Source organism: Hyperolius riggenbachi, chromosome 5 (assembly GCF_040937935.1).
Source record: "Hyperolius riggenbachi isolate aHypRig1 chromosome 5, aHypRig1.pri, whole genome shotgun sequence".
Classification (NCBI taxonomy): domain Eukaryota; kingdom Metazoa; phylum Chordata; class Amphibia; order Anura; family Hyperoliidae; genus Hyperolius; species Hyperolius riggenbachi.
Window position 1 is genome coordinate 121,656,011 of NC_090650.1, and position 17,607 is coordinate 121,673,617.

Here is a 17,607-nt window from a genome sequence, read left to right on the forward strand (position 1 = left end):
GCTCCCTCCTCAGCTTCCCGTGCAATTAAGCGGCAGACCCTGCTCAGCGACACCTTTCCGTGTGTGACCAAGGCTTTGCCTCCTGGCCACTGGCGCATCCGGATGCTGAACGGGTTGCTTGCCCAGGCAAAGTGCTCCCAGCTCCTGCCATATTCCCTTGTGCAGGAGGGGAGTGACATGCATGTGCTCCTGCAGTATGGGATCCCAGAGAAGCGTATCCCCAGCCACCATTCGATTCCAGCACTGCACAACTTTGTGGTGGCAAACGTGGCCCATTCGATTGATCACGCCGTGGGCGAGCGGGTCCATGTCACCATGGACTTATGGAGCACCCAGTCTGGGACAGACCGCTACCTGTCCTTCACTGCGCACTGGGTCAGCTTGGTGGAAGAGGGTGAGGCAAAAAGTGGCACAGCAGCAGCATCCCAGTTGGTGGTGCCACCCTGCGGGGTAAGGGGAGATGTAGCAGGCTCCTCTGATCCCATTCCCACCTCTGGCACACCCACCTAACGGCCCCGCCTCAGCAGCAGTGTGAAGCCCCAACACTGCCAAGTGAGATGACCAGCCTGGGGAAGAAGAAGCTGACGGTCGCCAACATCCTGGTCGCCCTCAGGGAGTGGGATCAGAGGTGGTTGACCCCCAGAGTCCTCAGAGTCGGTTTGGTGGTGTCTGACAATGGGGCAAACCTGTTGGCCGCCCTCTGCAGAGGAGACTTCACCCTCATGCCCTGTTTGGCCCACGTCCTGAACCTAGTGGCGCAGAGGTTCCGGCGCACCTACCCAGGGATGGAGGATCTGCTGAAAATGGCTCGGAAAATTGTTTGCCATTCCCGCCACTCCACCACTGCTTCAGCGATCCTGGCTGACCTGCAGCAGCGCGAGGGCCTGCCACAACAGTGTCTCATGTACCAACTCTCTGGGACTCCACCCTGGCGATGTTGGAGTGCCTGTGCCAGCACAGGAGGGCTGTCACCTGCTACATCATTGAGGAGAATGACTCTGGCACCACACACCTCCAGGTCATTCCAAATGCAGATTGGGGCAGATGCGGCAGGTGTGCCTGGTGTTGGCTCCCCTCCTGCAGGGAACCAACATGGTGAACTGGGAGCAGGCACCTGTCTGCGAGTGAGTGTCCCTAGTTTGCCGACTGGGCAGGGCCGTGTTTGATCTGCTGGAAGAGGGAAAGGCAGCCCTGACCCAACTGGATCAGCAGTAAGCTGCACAGTCCACCTCTCAGGAGGAAAAAGAGGAGGGCTTGCAGTTAGTGGAGGAGGAGTTGGAGGTCTCTGACATGGCTGTTGAGGGGGAAGTGCAAAGCGCAGCTGCAGTGGTGCGAGGGTGGAGAAGGCATGATGAGGCTCAGCAGGCAGAAGATAAAGACAGGCTTGTCGTCTCGGAGGGGGGAAGGGGGGGGATTTCAACAATGATGTGTCTGTTGTGGCGCACCTCTTCCCCATGGCTGCGCACATGATGCGCTGTCTGCGCAAGGATCCCAATGTGATACAGATGCGGGAGAGGGAGGACATCTGGATCACCATGATCCTGGACCCATGGCTCAATTCATGCAGCGTGGAGACTCAGAGAGTCAAACAAGGGAGTTGCAGGCAGCCCTTATTCGCAGGCTGGAGGATGTTTTCCCCCAGCCTTCTATCCCACCTGCCCATGTCCAGCCAACACAGCAGCCAGTGCCTGCGGCCAGCAGCAGCAGATCTGCTGAGTCTCTACACGGTAGAGCTGCCTAGAGAGTAGGTGCCATAAACAGCAGCAGCATCCCCCTTTAGTCAGCACCTGCATCTGACCCGCATGGTGGCAGACTACATGGGGTCTTTCAGTGGGCTTGACACCGAGGCCCCCATTTAGTACTAGCTCAAGAGGCTGGAGATCTGGAGGGAGCTTGTGCAGTACAACCTGGAAGTCCTGTCCTGCCCCCCTTCCAGCATGCTGTCAGAGATGTTTCAGTGCGGCCAGTGGCATGGTCACAGAGAAGCACTCTCATGTATCTCACCTTCCTGAAGATGAACCAGGCTTGGGTTGAAGGTGATTTCCTGGCCCCTGCTGTCAGTGAGAGGGAGACATGAGGTGGCCGGGAATAGTGCTATGGCAGACCAACCGTCAACACCACAACCTCCTGTTAATTAGGCCAGGTTCCTCTTATTTTTGCTGTGGTGCCACTGCTAGGTGCCATGGCCTATTGCTGTAATACTACTGCTGCTGCCACACGTTACTCCTTCTGCTGCTGCTGCATTGCCCTGCTTCCACTATCTGTGCTCCCACCGCCAGGGTGCCACACGACGCCACTGCTGTTGATAGGTATTACATCAACAAAATAGCTATGCTGTTGTAAAAAAAAAAAAAAAATTCTTGAGGTATCTGGGATACAAACTGTGCTGTCCGAGTTGTGGGGAGGCCCCAACTGCGGCTCTACGACAACTTCCTGGAACCTCATGGTGTACTTGGTTTAATTGCACTGTGGTGCCACCACTAAAGATGGCCCGAACCTCAGATTTTCGGTTCGTGAACCGGGTTCGCAAACTTCCGCAAAAGTCCGTTTCGCGCAAACTTTCGCAAACCGCAATAGACTTCAATGGTAAGGTGAACTTTGAAAACTAGAAACTCTTATGCTGGCCACAAAAGTGATGGAAAAGATGTTTCAAGGGGTCTAACATCTGAGTTTTTGCATGGATGAGTGGGATAGATGCCAAAAGACCCGGGGAAAAATCTGGATTTGACGTAAAGCAGAGAGTTTTAAGGGCAGAAATCATATTGAATGCTAAATTGCAGGCCTAAAGTGCTTTAAAACTTCTTGCATGTGTATACATCAATCAGGGAGTGTAATTAGAGTACTGCTTCACAATGACACACCAAACTCACTGTGTTAACGCACCGCAAACAGCTGTTTGTGTAGTGACGGCCGTGCTGGACTGGTGCGCACATGACGAGAGCTGATCGAATTTGGTCTGTCCACAATGAAGCAATGACCTTATTATCTTGGGCGTGCCCTCCCCCCGAGACACTCATATAGCCGTCGGTCATTGCTTCATTGTGATAAGCAAGCCCCTTCACCGCGGCAAGGTAATGATCACGAAGGGGAATTGGCACATGTACATGCTTTTTGTTTTGTTGTTACAGCTGCAGTGCAGCCAGAAAAATTAGGCAGGCATGTACACGCACCAGAAAAAGTAGTATAGTGTTAAAAATTCAGGAATTCACCTGGAGTCCTGGACCCTTTTGGTGGTGACGGAGAAGGCAGTCAAGTGGCCTGCGGGCAAAGGTGCTGTGTGGGGAGCGACTTAGTCTTGGGGCAGGCAGTCACACTGTGTGCAGGCAGAGATGCTATGTGTGGGGACGGACTTAGTCTGGGCGGGCAGTAGCCCTCTGGGATTCATGCCTCATTCATTTTGATAAAGGTGAGGTACTGAACACTTTTGTGACTTAGGCGACTTCTCTTCTCAGTAACAATTCCTCCAGCTGCGCTGAAGGTCCTTTCTGAAAGGACGCTTGAGGCAGGGCAAGACAGAAGTTGGATGGCAAATTGTGACAGCTCTGGCCACAGGCCAAGCCTGCGCACCCAGTAGTCCAAGGGTTCATTGCTGCTCACAGTGTTTACATCCACACTTAAGGCCAGGTAGTCGGCTACCTGCCAGTCCATGCGTTTGTTGAGGGTGGATCCGAATGGACTAAAGAATGTCCACATGTCCTACATCACCAAGAGATCGCTGGAGCATCCTGTCCTTGCCTGCAAGCACATGGGAGAAGGACGTAGGTAGGTGGATGCACTGAACTACAGGTAGGTATATGCAGTGATGGGTATTACAATGTGCACTTGTCACACACAGACAGGTACCAGACAGGCACAGTGACACTGCGTGCCCTCACATAGGTAGGTGGGTGCACTGAAATGAACAACAGGTAGGTATATGCAGTGATGGGTATTACAATGTGCACCTGTCACACACAGATAGGTACCAGACAGGCACAGTGACACTGCGTGTGCTCACATAGGTAGGTGGGTGCACTGAAGTGAACAACAGGTAGGTATATGCAGTGATGGGTATTACAATGTGCACCTGGCACAGTAGTAATAATTATACCATCAAGGGGCCAAAGACCAGCTGCGACTGACTATCAAAGCTGTATATAATGCAAGTGGGCCACACACAAAAAAAAAATGGATCACAAGAACAAGATTAGCTCTCAAAAGAGCTGTTGAGGGGTGCTTTTTTAGCAATAAGAATCAGCAAGGAGCAAGCTAAGAACTAGCCTACAAGAGCCTAACTAAGCTTTCCCTATAGGTCTCTGCGCAGCAGCTCTCCCTTCTCTAATTACTGCAGGCACACGAGTGAGTCCAATTCCTGACGCTGCCTGCCTTTAATAAGGGGGGGTGGGGCTCAAGGAGGGAGTGTAGCCTGATTGGTTACAATGTGCCTGCAAAGTTGACCCTGATGCACTATGGGGGTGAACCAAACTTTCGGAAAAGTTTGCGGTTCTCCGTGAACGCAAACCACCGAAGTTCGCCGGGAACCATTCGCCGGCGAACCGTTCGGGCCGTCTCTAACCACCACTAGGTGCCATGGCCTTCTGCTGTAATACTGGTGCTGCCACATGTTACTCCTCCTGCTGCTGCTGCATTGCCCTTCTCCCGCTGTCTTTGCTCCCACCGCCAGGGTGCCACACAATGCCACTGCTCTTGATAGCTATTACGTTAACAAAATAGCTATGTTGTTGTAAAAAAAAAAAAAAAAAAAGTTTAATTTTCTTAAGGTGTCTGGGATGTAAACTGTACTGTTCGAGGTGCGGGGAGGCACCAACTGTGGCTGTACGACCTCTTCCTGGAATCTCACGGTATATTTGGTTAAATGGTGCTGTGGTGCCACCGCTAGGTGCCATGGCCTTCTGCTGTAATACTGCTGCTGCCACACGTTACTCCTCCTGCTGCTGCTGCATTGCCCTACTCCCACTGCCTGTGCTTCCACCGCCATGGTGCCACACAATGCCACTGCTGTTGATAGCTATTAAGTCAACAAAATAGCTATGCTGTTATAAAAAAAAATTGTTTAATTTTCTTATTTGGTGTATTTGGTTTAATTACGCTATGATGCCACCGCTAGGTGCTATGGCCTTCTGCTGTAATATTGCTGCCACACGTTACTCCTCCTGCTGCTATGCTGTTGTAAAAAAAATTGTTTAATTTTCTTGAGGTGTCTGGGATGCAAACTGTGCTGTCCGAGTTGTGGGAGGGCCACAACTGGGGCTGTATGACCACTTCTTCGAACCTCATGGTTGTTTTCTTTTGTTTGTGCTGTGGTACCACTGCTAGGTGCCATGGCCTACTATACTGCTGCCTGCCAAACGTTATTCCTCCTGCTGCTGCCTTTACCACCAGCTCTCTGTGCACCCACCGCCAGGGTGCCATGCGCCACTGCTGTTGCTAGCTATTACGCCCCAAAAATAGCTATGTTGTTGAAAAAAAAATTCTGAGGCGTCTGGGTTAAAAACTGTGCTGTCCCAGTTGTGAATTTGGACACAATGTGGGCTTCCCGACCAATGTCTGGAACCTCTTATGTATTCTCGGTGTATATTTACAGCCGTGGTACCACCGCTAGGTGCCATGGCCTATTATGCTGCCTGCTGCCACACGTTACTTCTCCTCCTGCTGCTGCTGCTGCTGCTTGTACCTCCTGCTGTGTTCACACGCCCAGGATCCACAGAATAAGGTGCTGCTGCCACATGCTACCAGCTATTATGCCAAAAATAGCTATATGTATATTGTTGATTAAAAAATACATAATTCTTTAGGTGTCTGGGTTGAAAACTGTGCTGTTCCAGTTGTGTATTGGACACAATGTAAGCTTCACAACCACTGCCTCATTCCTCCTGCTGCTGTTCTTGAATTTTTTTAATTCCTCCTCCTGCTGTTATAATAATTTCTTGGAATTACTGACTGCTGCGGTACCACCGCCAGGTTCCGTGGCTTTCTCTGATACCAGCTAATCCGACTGCTACTCACGCCAATGTAACATGTATGATGGCACAAAAAAAATAAAAAATAAATAAGAACCGCAAGATTGAGTACTAGAAGAAGAAGACGGTGAATAGGAAGAAGATGGTGAATAAGAAGAAGATGGTGGTGGTGAAGAAGAAGATGGTGTAGAATAAAATGGTGATGAAGAAGAAGAAGAACAAGATGGTAAAGAAGAAATAGAAGATGGTGAAGAAGAAAATGGTAAAGAAGGAGGTGACGAAGAAGAAGGTGAAGAGGAAGATGAAGAAGTTGATAAAGAAGATGATAAAGATGAGGAAGATGAAGAAGAATAAGAAGGAGTTGATGAGGAAGAACTACAGCTTTGATGAATTAGATCAAATATATATATATATATTATATATCCAAATGTTTTTTTTAATAATTAGACCGTCACACATATATAATTAATATTTTTTTCAAAAAACATGATGCATAATGCAACATTTCATGTAACAAAATAGTTTAGAAGCCATGTAAAGAGCATTCATGATTCCCACTTGTGACTCCGAATCCAATACGTTATTTTGATTCGAATCCGAATTCTATTCGGAGTTCCGAAACTTTTCAAGATCATGATCACGGCCAATCCGGAAGTGGGTGAAGCCGTGATCAGATTCAATCAAATCCGTTATAAGGGGTTATCCGAGCACCCCTACCAGTCTGTCCTTTAACCACTTGAGGACCTAGGGCTTTCTTCCCCTTAAGGACCGGCCACTTTTTTTCCATTCAGACCACTGCAGCTTTCACGGTTTATTGCTCGCTCATACAACCTACCACCTAAATGAATTTTGGCTCCTTTTCTTGTCACTAATAAAGCTTTCTTTTGGTGCTATTTGATTGCTCCTGCGATTTTTACTTTTTATTATATTCAGCAAAAAAGACATGAATTTTGGCAAAAAAATGATTTTTTTAACTTTCTGTGCTGACATTTTTCAAATAAAGTAAAATTTCTGTATACATGCAGCGCGAAAAATGTGGACAAACATGTTTTGGATAAAAAAAACCCCATTCAGTGTATATTTATTGGTTTGGGTAAAAGTTATAGCGTTTACAAACTATGGTGCAAAAAGTGAATTTTCCCATTTTCAAGCATCTATGACTTTTCTGACCCCCTGTCATGTTTCATGAGGGGCTAGAATTCCAGGATAGTATAAATACCCCCCAAATGACCCCATTTTGGAAAGAAGACATCCCAAAGTATTCACTGAGAGGCATAGTGAGTTCATAGAAGATATTATTTTTTGTTACAAGTAAGCGGAAAATGACACTTTGTGACAAAAAAAAAAAAGTTTCCATTTCTTCTAACTTGCGACAAAAAAAAAATTAAATCTGCAACGGACTCACCATGCCCCTCTCTGAATACCTTAAAGGGTCTACTTTCCAAAATGGGGTCATTTGTGGGGTGTGTTTACTGTCCTGACATTTTGGGGGGTGCTAAATTGTAAGCACCCCTGTAAAGCCTAAAGGTGCTCATTGGACTTTGGACCCCTTAGTGCAGTCAGGCTGCAAAAAAGTGCCACACATGTGGTATTGCCCTACTCAGGAGAAGTAGTATAATGTGTTTTGGGGTGTGTTTTTACACATACCCATGCTGGGTGGGAGAAATATCTCTGTAAATGACAATTTTTTAATTTTTTTTACACACAATTGTCCATTTACAGAGTTATTTCTCCCACCCAGCATGGGTATGTGTAAAAATACACCCCAAAACACATTATACTACTTCTCCCGAGTACGGCGATACCACATGTGTGGCACTTTTTTGCACCCTAACTGTGCTAAGGGGCCCAAAGTCCAATGAGTACCTTTAGGATTTCACAGGTCATTTTGCGGAATTTGATTTCCAGACTACTCCTCACGGTTTAGGGCCCCTAAAATGCCAGGGCAGTATAGGAACCCCACAAATGACATCATTTTAGAAAGAAGACACCCCAAGGTATTCCATTAGGAGTATGGTGAGTTCATAGAAGATTTTATTTTTTGTCAAAAGTTAGCGGAAAATTGATTTTTATTGTTTTTTTCACAAAGTGTCATTTTCCACTAACTTGTGACAAGAAATAAAATCTTCTATGAACTCACCATACTCCTAACAGAATACCTTGGGGTGTCTTCTTTCTAAAATGGGCTCTTTTTTGGGGTTTCTATACTGTCCTGGCATTTTAGGGGCCCTAAACCGTGAGGAGTAGTCTGGAAATCAAATTCCGCAAAATGACCTGTGAAATCCTAAAGGTACTCATTGGACTTTGGGCCCTTTAGCGCAGTTAGGGTGCAAAAAAGTGCCACACATGTGGTATTGCCGTACTCGGGAGAAGTAGTATAATGTGTTTTGGGGTGTATTTTTACACATACCCATGCTGGGTGGGAGAAATAACTCTGTAAATGGACAATTGTGTGTAAAAAAAATCAAAAGATTGTCATTTACAGAGGTATTTCTCCCACCCAGCATGGGTATGTGTAAAAATACACCCCAAAACACATTATACTACTTCTCCCGAGTACGACGGTACCACATGTGTGGCACTTTTTTGCACCCTAACTGCGCTAAGGGGCCCAGAGTCCAATGAGTACCTTTAGGCTTTACAGGGGTGCTCACAATTTAGCACCCCGCCCACTTGCCAGGACAGTTAACAAACCCCACAAATGACCCCATTTTGGAAAGAATACACAACAAGGTATTCCATGAGGGTAATGGTGAGGTCATTGAAAATTTTATTTTTTGTCACAAGTAAACGAAAAATGACACTTTGTTAAAAAAAAAAATAAAAAAAAAATTCTGCTAACTTGTGACAAAAACTAAAATCTTTTATGAACTCACCGTGCACCTCACATAATACTTTAGGGTGTCCTCTTTCCAAAATGGGGTCATTTGTGGAGTCTGTCCTGGCATTTTAGGGTCTCTGCAATCATTACATGTATGGCCAGTATTAGGAGTTTCTGCTATACTCCTTATATTGGGTATACAAGTAATGCACTCTGGGCTGAAACGAAAAATGAACGGCAAACATACCTTGCTCCACATCAATGGCAGATCTTCCTCCACATCAATGGCAGTGATAACCTCAGGAGAGAGACACCCCGTGCCACCCTGCACTCAGGGTGAGCCACCAACTTATGTGACTGGGCCTCAGAACTTTAGTATACAGCATTATGCCTGTAGGATACAGCAATATGCCTGCCAATAGAGATGACTCTGTGTGGCATTAAAGCATCATCATAGGCCCAAATCACATATAAACCGGGGGTGTCCACACTCAAGGGAAATTCAAACATGCCGTCTTATATCGCCAACCCAGGACAGATCAGCAATATCAAGCATGGAAACCGATCCTTCTTCCGACTTTTATGCTTACCCGTTTGGTTTTCAAGCTTACCTCTCCTCTCCCTGCGACAATGTGCAAAAGACCACTGAGTGTGTGCCTACTCCTGTGTCTGGAGTTCCCTAGGTTCTAATAGTGTACCTGCTCGTGGTACCTCTCAAAACACGGCCCTACGCATAGGCCAGGCTGGTCAGGACAGCGGGGACAATAAAAATTGGTGTCATTCCTTCTTCCAGTCCTGCTGCAGACACGACAACGTTTTCTTCGGATGCGTTGACCTGGGGCACACGGAATCTGATAGGCGTAATGCCTACCATGCAGTCGGCTAGTTGCATCTGGGGGGGGGGGGGGGGGCTGGCACCTCCTGGATACAGGATGTCCAGAATGATCTGTTCCTGAAATTGGAGGAAAGATCCAGTTCTCCCAGCCTTACTGTAGAGAACAAAGCTGTTGTAAACTGCCAATTGAATCAGATAAAAAGACACTTTCTTATACCAGCGTCTTGTTTTCCGGGTAATTAAATAGGGCGCTAACCTCTGGTCATTGAAGTCCACCCCTCCCATGTTGACATTATATTCGTGGACGACAAGGGGCTTTACAATGACCTTAGTTGCCCGTTGAATTTGGACTGTCGTGTCTGTGTGAATGGTGGACAGAAAGTAAACGTCCCTCTTGTCCCTCCATTTCACTGCGAGCAGGTCTTCAGTACGCAAGGCGGCCCTCTGCCCCCGTTCAAGTCTGGTGGTAATGAGCCGTCTAGGCCGCGCAGTGCCACAGCATCGGATTCCTTCTAACTTTAAGTGCTGAAAGAGGGCCACACTTGTGTAATAATTGTCCACAAAAAGATGGTACCCCTTCTGGAACAAGGGTGACACCAAGTCCCACACAACCTTTCCACTGCTCCCCAGGTAGTCAGGGCATCCGACCGGCTCCAATTTTGAGTCTTTTCCCTCATAGACCCTAAAACGACATGTATAGCCTGTGGCCCTTTCACAGAGCTTATACAGTTTCACCCCATACCGGGCACGCTTGCTTGGGATGTACTGTTTGATGCCAAGGCGCCCGGTAAAGCGTAAGAGGGACTCGTCTACGCAGATGTTCTGTTCAGGGATATAAGCATCTGCAAATGTTGAGGACAGGTGGTCTATGAGGGGCCGAATTTTGTGGAGCCGGTCATAAGCAGGGTCTCCCCTTTCATGACAGGTTTCGTCGTCGTTGAAGTGCAGGAAGCGCAGGATGGACTCAAATCGTGTCCTGGACATGGCAGCAGGGTACAAGGGAACATGATGTACTGGGTTCGTAGACCAATACGGCCGCAATACATTCTGTTTCATTAGTCCCAAGTGAAGGATAAGGGCCAAAAAGATTTTAATGTCGGAAACTTTCCACCCGAAAGGCTGGGCATACATGCTCTCCGGGTGCTCGGTGATGAATTGTGTGGCTTTACGGTTGGTCTCAACCACAATTAAGTCCAAGAGAACCTGGGTGATGAACAGCTGCAAAAAGTCTAGGGCCGTTCCTAGATGAGCTGTCGCCACCTGGACTCCAGACTGGGCAGTGAAAGGGGGCACTACGGGTGCGGCGGAATCAGGGGATTGCCAATCTGGTTGTGTCAGCACCTCTGGGAGTCTATGGGTACTACGGGCCCGTCTTCTTCTTGGTGGCTGCGACGGGGGTACTACTGCACTTGCCACCGTACCAGTTTCAACTTCCAAATGCTGACGCTCACCACTTCGCCAGGGTCTACAGAAGTACTGGTACCAAGTCCAGGAGATGCTGCGCTGCTGGTGCCTGCCTCACCAAGAAAACTATCAACAGCGCTAGCACCACCCTGCTGCCCTTGAGGCGGATCCTGCGCCACCTGCGGTCTAACGACTTGGGGTCTGGTACGCCTGGCTCTAGCTGGGACCATAGCCTCGTCATCACTTTCGGTCAGGGAACCACTGCTTTCTACAGGTTGAAATTCGGACCCGGAAGATTCGACGGATGATTCTTCCCAAAAGAACTCATCCGACTGGTCCATGTACCTGTATACCTCGTCATCGGAAAGCCCCCTTCTTGCCATTGTGGATTGCTAAATTTATGGGGTTTTCCTCCGAGACTACCCAGAAAAAGAGAGCACCTACCTAGCAAAAAGGGAGTATTTGAGAGGTATTGGGGTTGGTGGGAAGTGGGGTCTCAGAGGCAATCAAACAATCACGGGACAATCAAATACAATTACAGCACAATCGACTCCAATCACAGCACAAGCAAATCTGATGCACTCGGAAGGTGGTGGTTGGGTGTGGTGGGGGGGGGAGGGTAGGGTTGGTGTGGTGGGGGGGGGAGGGTTGGGTGTGGTGGGGGGGAGAGTAGGGTTGGGTGTGGTGGGGGGGAGGGGAGGGTTGGGTGTGGTGGGGGGGGGGTGGGGTTGGGTGTGGTGGGGGGGAGGGGGGGGGGGGTTGGGTGTGGCGGGAAGTGGGGTCTCAGAGGCAATCAAACAATCATGGGACAATCGAAGCCGATCACGGGACAATCAAATACAATCGCAGCACAATCGAATACAAGCGCAGCACAATCAAATCTGATGCACTCGGAAGGTGATGGGGGGTGGGGGTGGTGGTGGGGTGGGGGTTGGTGGGAAGTGGGGTCTCAGAGGCAATCAAACAATCACGGGACAATCGAAGCCGATCACGGGGCAATCAAATACAATCGCAGCACAATTGAATACAAGCGCAGCACAATCAAATCTGATGCACTCGGAAGGTGATGGGGGGTGGGGGTGGTGGTGGGGTGGGGGTTGGTGGGAAGTGGGGTCTCAGAGGCAATCAAACAATCACGGGACAATCGAAGCAGATCACGGGACAATCAAATACAATCGCAGCACAATCGAATACAAGCGCAGCACAATCGAATACAAGCGCAGCACAGTCAAATACAATGCACTTGGACGGTGATTAGGGGGGGGTCTGAGGGCGATTTGAGGGGGTGGGGGGTTGATCAGTAGCCCGCACGGGGCAGACTGTGTCCTGATCTGATGAGAGGCAGACACAGGGGGTTACTGATCGCAGATCAGTTAGTGATCGCTGGGGAGGACAGATGTAAACAAAGAGCAGGGGATGTAATCAGGAGGGGGGTATGAGGGCAATCGAGGGCCTGGGCAGGTGATCGGTTACCCCCGCGGGGCAGTTAGGGTCTGCTCTGATGGGTGGGGGTGCTGAGGGGTGATGGACAGGTGATAGACAGGTGATCAGAGGGGGATCAGGGGGTAAGGTAGCTGTATACAGATGTATACAGTATACAGGGGGGTAGTCTGGGATGGGGTCTGGGGGTGATCTAAAGGTAGGGGGGGGGGATCAGGGGTGACTAGGAGGCAGTTAGGGATCTAAACTAAGGGGCAGCGTCGCTAGTTAGTGGCAGGTGGGGGGGGGGGGTTTGCAGGGGTGCAAGGGTGCTAGGCAGGGGTCTGCTGGGGTGATCAGGGGGGGTATGAGGCCTGGGGTGGGTGATCAGGGAGGCTGAGGGCAAAAACAACAGTGTGCTGAGTTACCTAACAAAGTGCCTTATACATCCTGATTGGTTGCTTTTACGGATTCCTCCGCTCGCCGGCTCTGCTAAGTGGCCGGCGAGCAGAGGCAAAATGCCGGGCTTCCGACTCCCGGCGGAGGATCGCGTCACTGATGACGCAATCGCTCCGCCCATGCCCCTACAAGGACCGCCGCCATTTGTCAATACGGCGGTCCTTGCGGGGTCCACTTCCCGGCCGCCAATTGTATATACGGCGGTCGGGAAGTGGTTAAGTACCTTCCTGCCAGTCCTACCCAACAAGTCTGTTCTGCCAGTCCTGCCAGTACTCCCTTCCAGTCCATTCTGCCAGTACTACCTTCAAACCCATCCAGTCACTAGTCTGTCAGTCAGTCCAGTCGTCAGTCTGTCCTATCAGTAATTCTAGTTGTGAGTCTGTCCTGTAACTCAGTCCAGTCGTCAGTCTGTCCTGACAGTCATTCCAGTTCCCAGTCTGTCCTGTCAGTCTGCCCAATTGCCATTCTGCCCTATCAATCAGTACCGTCCTGCCAGTCCAACCTTTCTAATTCATCCTGCCAGTCCTCCCTTCCAGTGAGTTCTGCCAGTCCTGCCTTCAAATCCATCCTGCCAGTCCCACCTTCCAGCACACCCCACTAGTCCTACTTGGCATTCCTACCATTCAGTCTGTCCAGCCAGTCCTACCTTCCAATCTGTCCTGCCTTTCCTACTTTCCAGTGCTCCCCATCAGCCCCTACCTTCCAGTCAGTTTTCCCAGCCCTACCTGTTAATTACTCCTGTTAGTTTTCCCTGCCTCTCCTTCCCACTTTGCGGGGGGTCATCCTCCTGTTCTTCTTGTCACTGGCGGGATAATCCTGGGAATCGTCACCTGGTGGCCAATAGGCAGCAAAACAGTGTGTCACCCACTAGGGGTAATTGCCAATGAGCCCCTCGTATGTGTGCTGGTGAATACCCATGGTCCCTTAGATTCTATACCATGGGAGCACCCACGCAAACCACCAGTGCCAAAATTAAAAGGCCCTGACACCATATCAGCAATATTTCTTGCTTCAAGATTACCAAAAAAAAACCAGCACTTACAATTGATTGGTTCTTACACTTTGCAGTAAAGTTTTTTTCTTCTTTACACAACGCGCTTTTCATGATACATACCGTGTATATAATGCTGCATGACTAATTAGAAAAAATAAAGTACTTACAAAAAGTTTGACAAACTTCCCCACAATCTGCAGCTGTGTTGCCAGAGCGACACAGTCCACTTGGGCACTTCTCTCAATGCAGACTTGAGAGTAGAAAAGAGTACTTAGAGTCAATCAGTTTAATAGACTTCCTTGCAAGCAGTAACTGTCAGTATCATTTTTTTTCACTGACTTTCCATCATATCACTCCCAGTGCTGAGCTCCTTTAGTGCAGGTCTGTACTGCGGTGTCTTCCCACCTCACATCTATTGCAGCCTTTTTGAATTGATCACTGCTGTCTTCACCAGGTTTTGCAATAGAGTCTTGAAATATCACTCTGTCAGCATCTGGGAATAACCACTTGCAATAAAGTAATACTGTTCAGAACTGTTCAGAACCCAGTTAAATCACTTTCTATTGAAGTTACAAGATAAAACATCATATGCAGCACATTTCATTTTACCTACTCCCCCAGTTCTGACAATTAAGGCCTGCCACACGACTTACTTATGTTTAAATGTCTGCATAAATTTAAATTTATGATAGACAGGATAAATATAGATGTATAGACTGAAAGTATGTACATTTTCTAAGCAAACCTGTGCCAAACTATCTTCCACTTGATCCCATCTTGGCCATGTTCTAACTTCTACATACATAAATGACAATTTTACTGACACACAATGTCATCTTACCTTTCTGGCCAGAGCTGCAGAATCTGCTTTCTCTGTTTTATGAGGTTGTCATCTTGGTATTTTGGAATTTGGAAACTATGGTGTCAATTCATCAAAGCTGCTCGATAAACAAAACACAAGTCATGAAAATACCGCACTCGGCATTTTAGACTTTTGTGTGCGAATTCATCAATATTTTCACAGGTGCGGTAGAAGTTAAGTTAAATAATTTTCCGAAGCCCAGTTGTCAGTAACAGCAGAAGAGTGTAAGTTGTCTGTGTTGTTACTGTTCTCCGTGCAGAGACAGCATTAGCATAGTAAGAGGTATCCCTACATCCCTTTAGATGTAAATGTTTTGTTATACTGCCTCTGCTTGCTCTGAAGCTCTCTATTAGTCTCCATTAGTCTTTCTTAACATTTTATTTCTTTGCCACAGCTTAGATGAACTTCCAAGAAACTTTATACATGCCCTGCTTAGCGGAGTTCCCCACTAGCTACTCTGTATCTTCAAACAGGAACAGAAGAGATTAAACTGCCAAAGGGAGGCAGGGAAAGCGTCTTTTGTTCTATCTCTATCTGCTCACTGCCAGGGGGTAGGGAAGCTGGACCCGATAGAGAAGGCTTTGGGTCCAATCAAAATCACTTGCAGGAGACAGGGGCTGTACTTATTGGCTTCTGCTCCTGTCAGTCATAGGGAATCGTCTCTACTTCTGCGAGTTTTGGTCCCACCCTGATACCAACAGAAGAAAACTCCTGGTAATCATCCAGGGCTTTACCGTATGCTGTAACCTTGATGAATTGACATTTACTGACATTTGTTGAGGTGTTTACCACACAAGTCAAAAGATTACCTCACTGCTTGGTAATTTCAGCTTTTCATTCGGTAACAGCCTTGATGAATTGACACTTTCCTAAGTGATAGGTAAAATCAGCTGTTTTGTAGCATTACCAAATGCAGTAATGCTTAGTGAATTGACACCTACAGTATGTGCAGAGCTAGTATCAAGAGGTAGGTATGAAAGCTGGTGAAGGCTCTATAGGGTTGTCTCCACCTCCAAACTTTAGTAACAGACATGTGTTTAAAGTGAACCTGAGGTGAAAATATATTGATGAGATAAACAATAGTATTTATCCTCCTACTCTTAAAATTGACTTTTTAAGATATACCATGGTTTTGTTTTATATTTAAACGTTTACAAAGTAGATTGAATGTTTTGTTTCAATATTTTTATAAAATTTTTGTATACACAAAAACAATTCAAACAATTGTACATGATTGAACTAAATAATACAGCATCCCACGCAGGGGAGCACTCAGGTAAGATAAACCATGGTCGGAAGACAATCTGGCAATGCATGGCATCATGTACCAGAGTCCAGACCAGGATAATGGCCATGTACATTCCAGAACATTAAACAAAAAACACACTCCTTGTAGGTCTCTCAACGACCAGAGCAGGAAGGGCTAAATGAGAGGGAAGGGGATAACATCCCACACCCTCTTGGTGTGCCCCACCCCTCACCTAGAAGTGGAGGGGAAGATGTAGGAGAGGAGCAAGCAAAGGAGAAGAGAGAAGAAGAGAATGAGAAAGTAAGAGAGAAGAGAAAGAGAGAAGAAGGGGGAGAGTGCTGAGGAGCCAAGAGGGAGCCTAGTAAGTAGTGAGCAATTCAACGTTCAAACGCGGAAGTTCAAGATCAATCCAAGGCTGCCATATATGAAGAAATGTATTATGTGTGTTGCGCAGGATGCTAGTTAATTTCTCGTTGACCATAAATTCTGTGATACGAGCTTTGACTTCTGAGAAATTAGATGGCGTAGTCTTCCAGGTCTTTGCTATTGTCATTTTAGTAGCTAAAAAGAGAAAGGAGGCTAGCTTATTTTGGCTCTTTGTTAGGTCATTTATCTTGCCATGGAAAAGGGCTATCCATGTATCTTTTCGTATAGTGATATGAAAGAGTGACTGTAGGAGCCCAAATGTTCTGTTCCAAAAATGAGTAAGGCGTGGACATTACCACCAAATATGATGCATTGTGCCCTCTTTTTTACAGCCCCAAAAGCATTTAGAGTCAAGAGTAGGAGACAGTTTATTTAGTCTAGCTGGGACCAGATACCATCGAATCAGCACTTTGTAGGCCGATTCCATAGCATAAACATTTGTTGAGCACTTGGCAATGCGAAGCCAGCAGTCAGCCCAGTCTTCTGGGTCTTTATGTTGTCCCAATTCTTTTTCTTGTAGATTGAATGTTTTGATGTCTCTGCTCAGTGGCAGTCTATTAAGTGTCCCAGAGTTAAAATACATGAACTATTAAGCTTTTTTCTATTTTCCCCTGCTCTCAGAAGTTGTACTCTGCTAGGAAAACTTTTATGACTGTAATTTGCTTACCAGAGATGTTTACAATATTTCTGACAAGGTACTGACAAGACAGAAACAATCAATTCCATGCCCAAAAATTAACTCTTTCAGGCAGCAAAATAAAACAAGTAAATCAGCCTGTTATCAATATGTTTTGCACTGTACATACATTTTTGCACACATACATATATGTTTATCTCATCATGTCACTTGTCACTTTGGGTTACCGGTACACTTTAAAGTAGAGAGTAACAGCTGGGTCAAGCAATCAGAGAGTCTTCCAGGCCCTTCACACACTTAAGGCTCATACACACATTAGACTATAGTCTTTTGAAAATGAAAGATCACATACCAATCTTACCACCCTTCATGTAGTATGAGAGCCATACTCTACACAGTCTTTTCTATGGAGTTGAACTCCACATCAGAAAAAAATCTTTGCAAGATGCTGCACACACAGATGCTGTACAGACACAAAAGATCAGTATCTGCAAAAGATCTGTTCCTGCCAAAAATCCATTCCTGCAAATTGCAATGATAG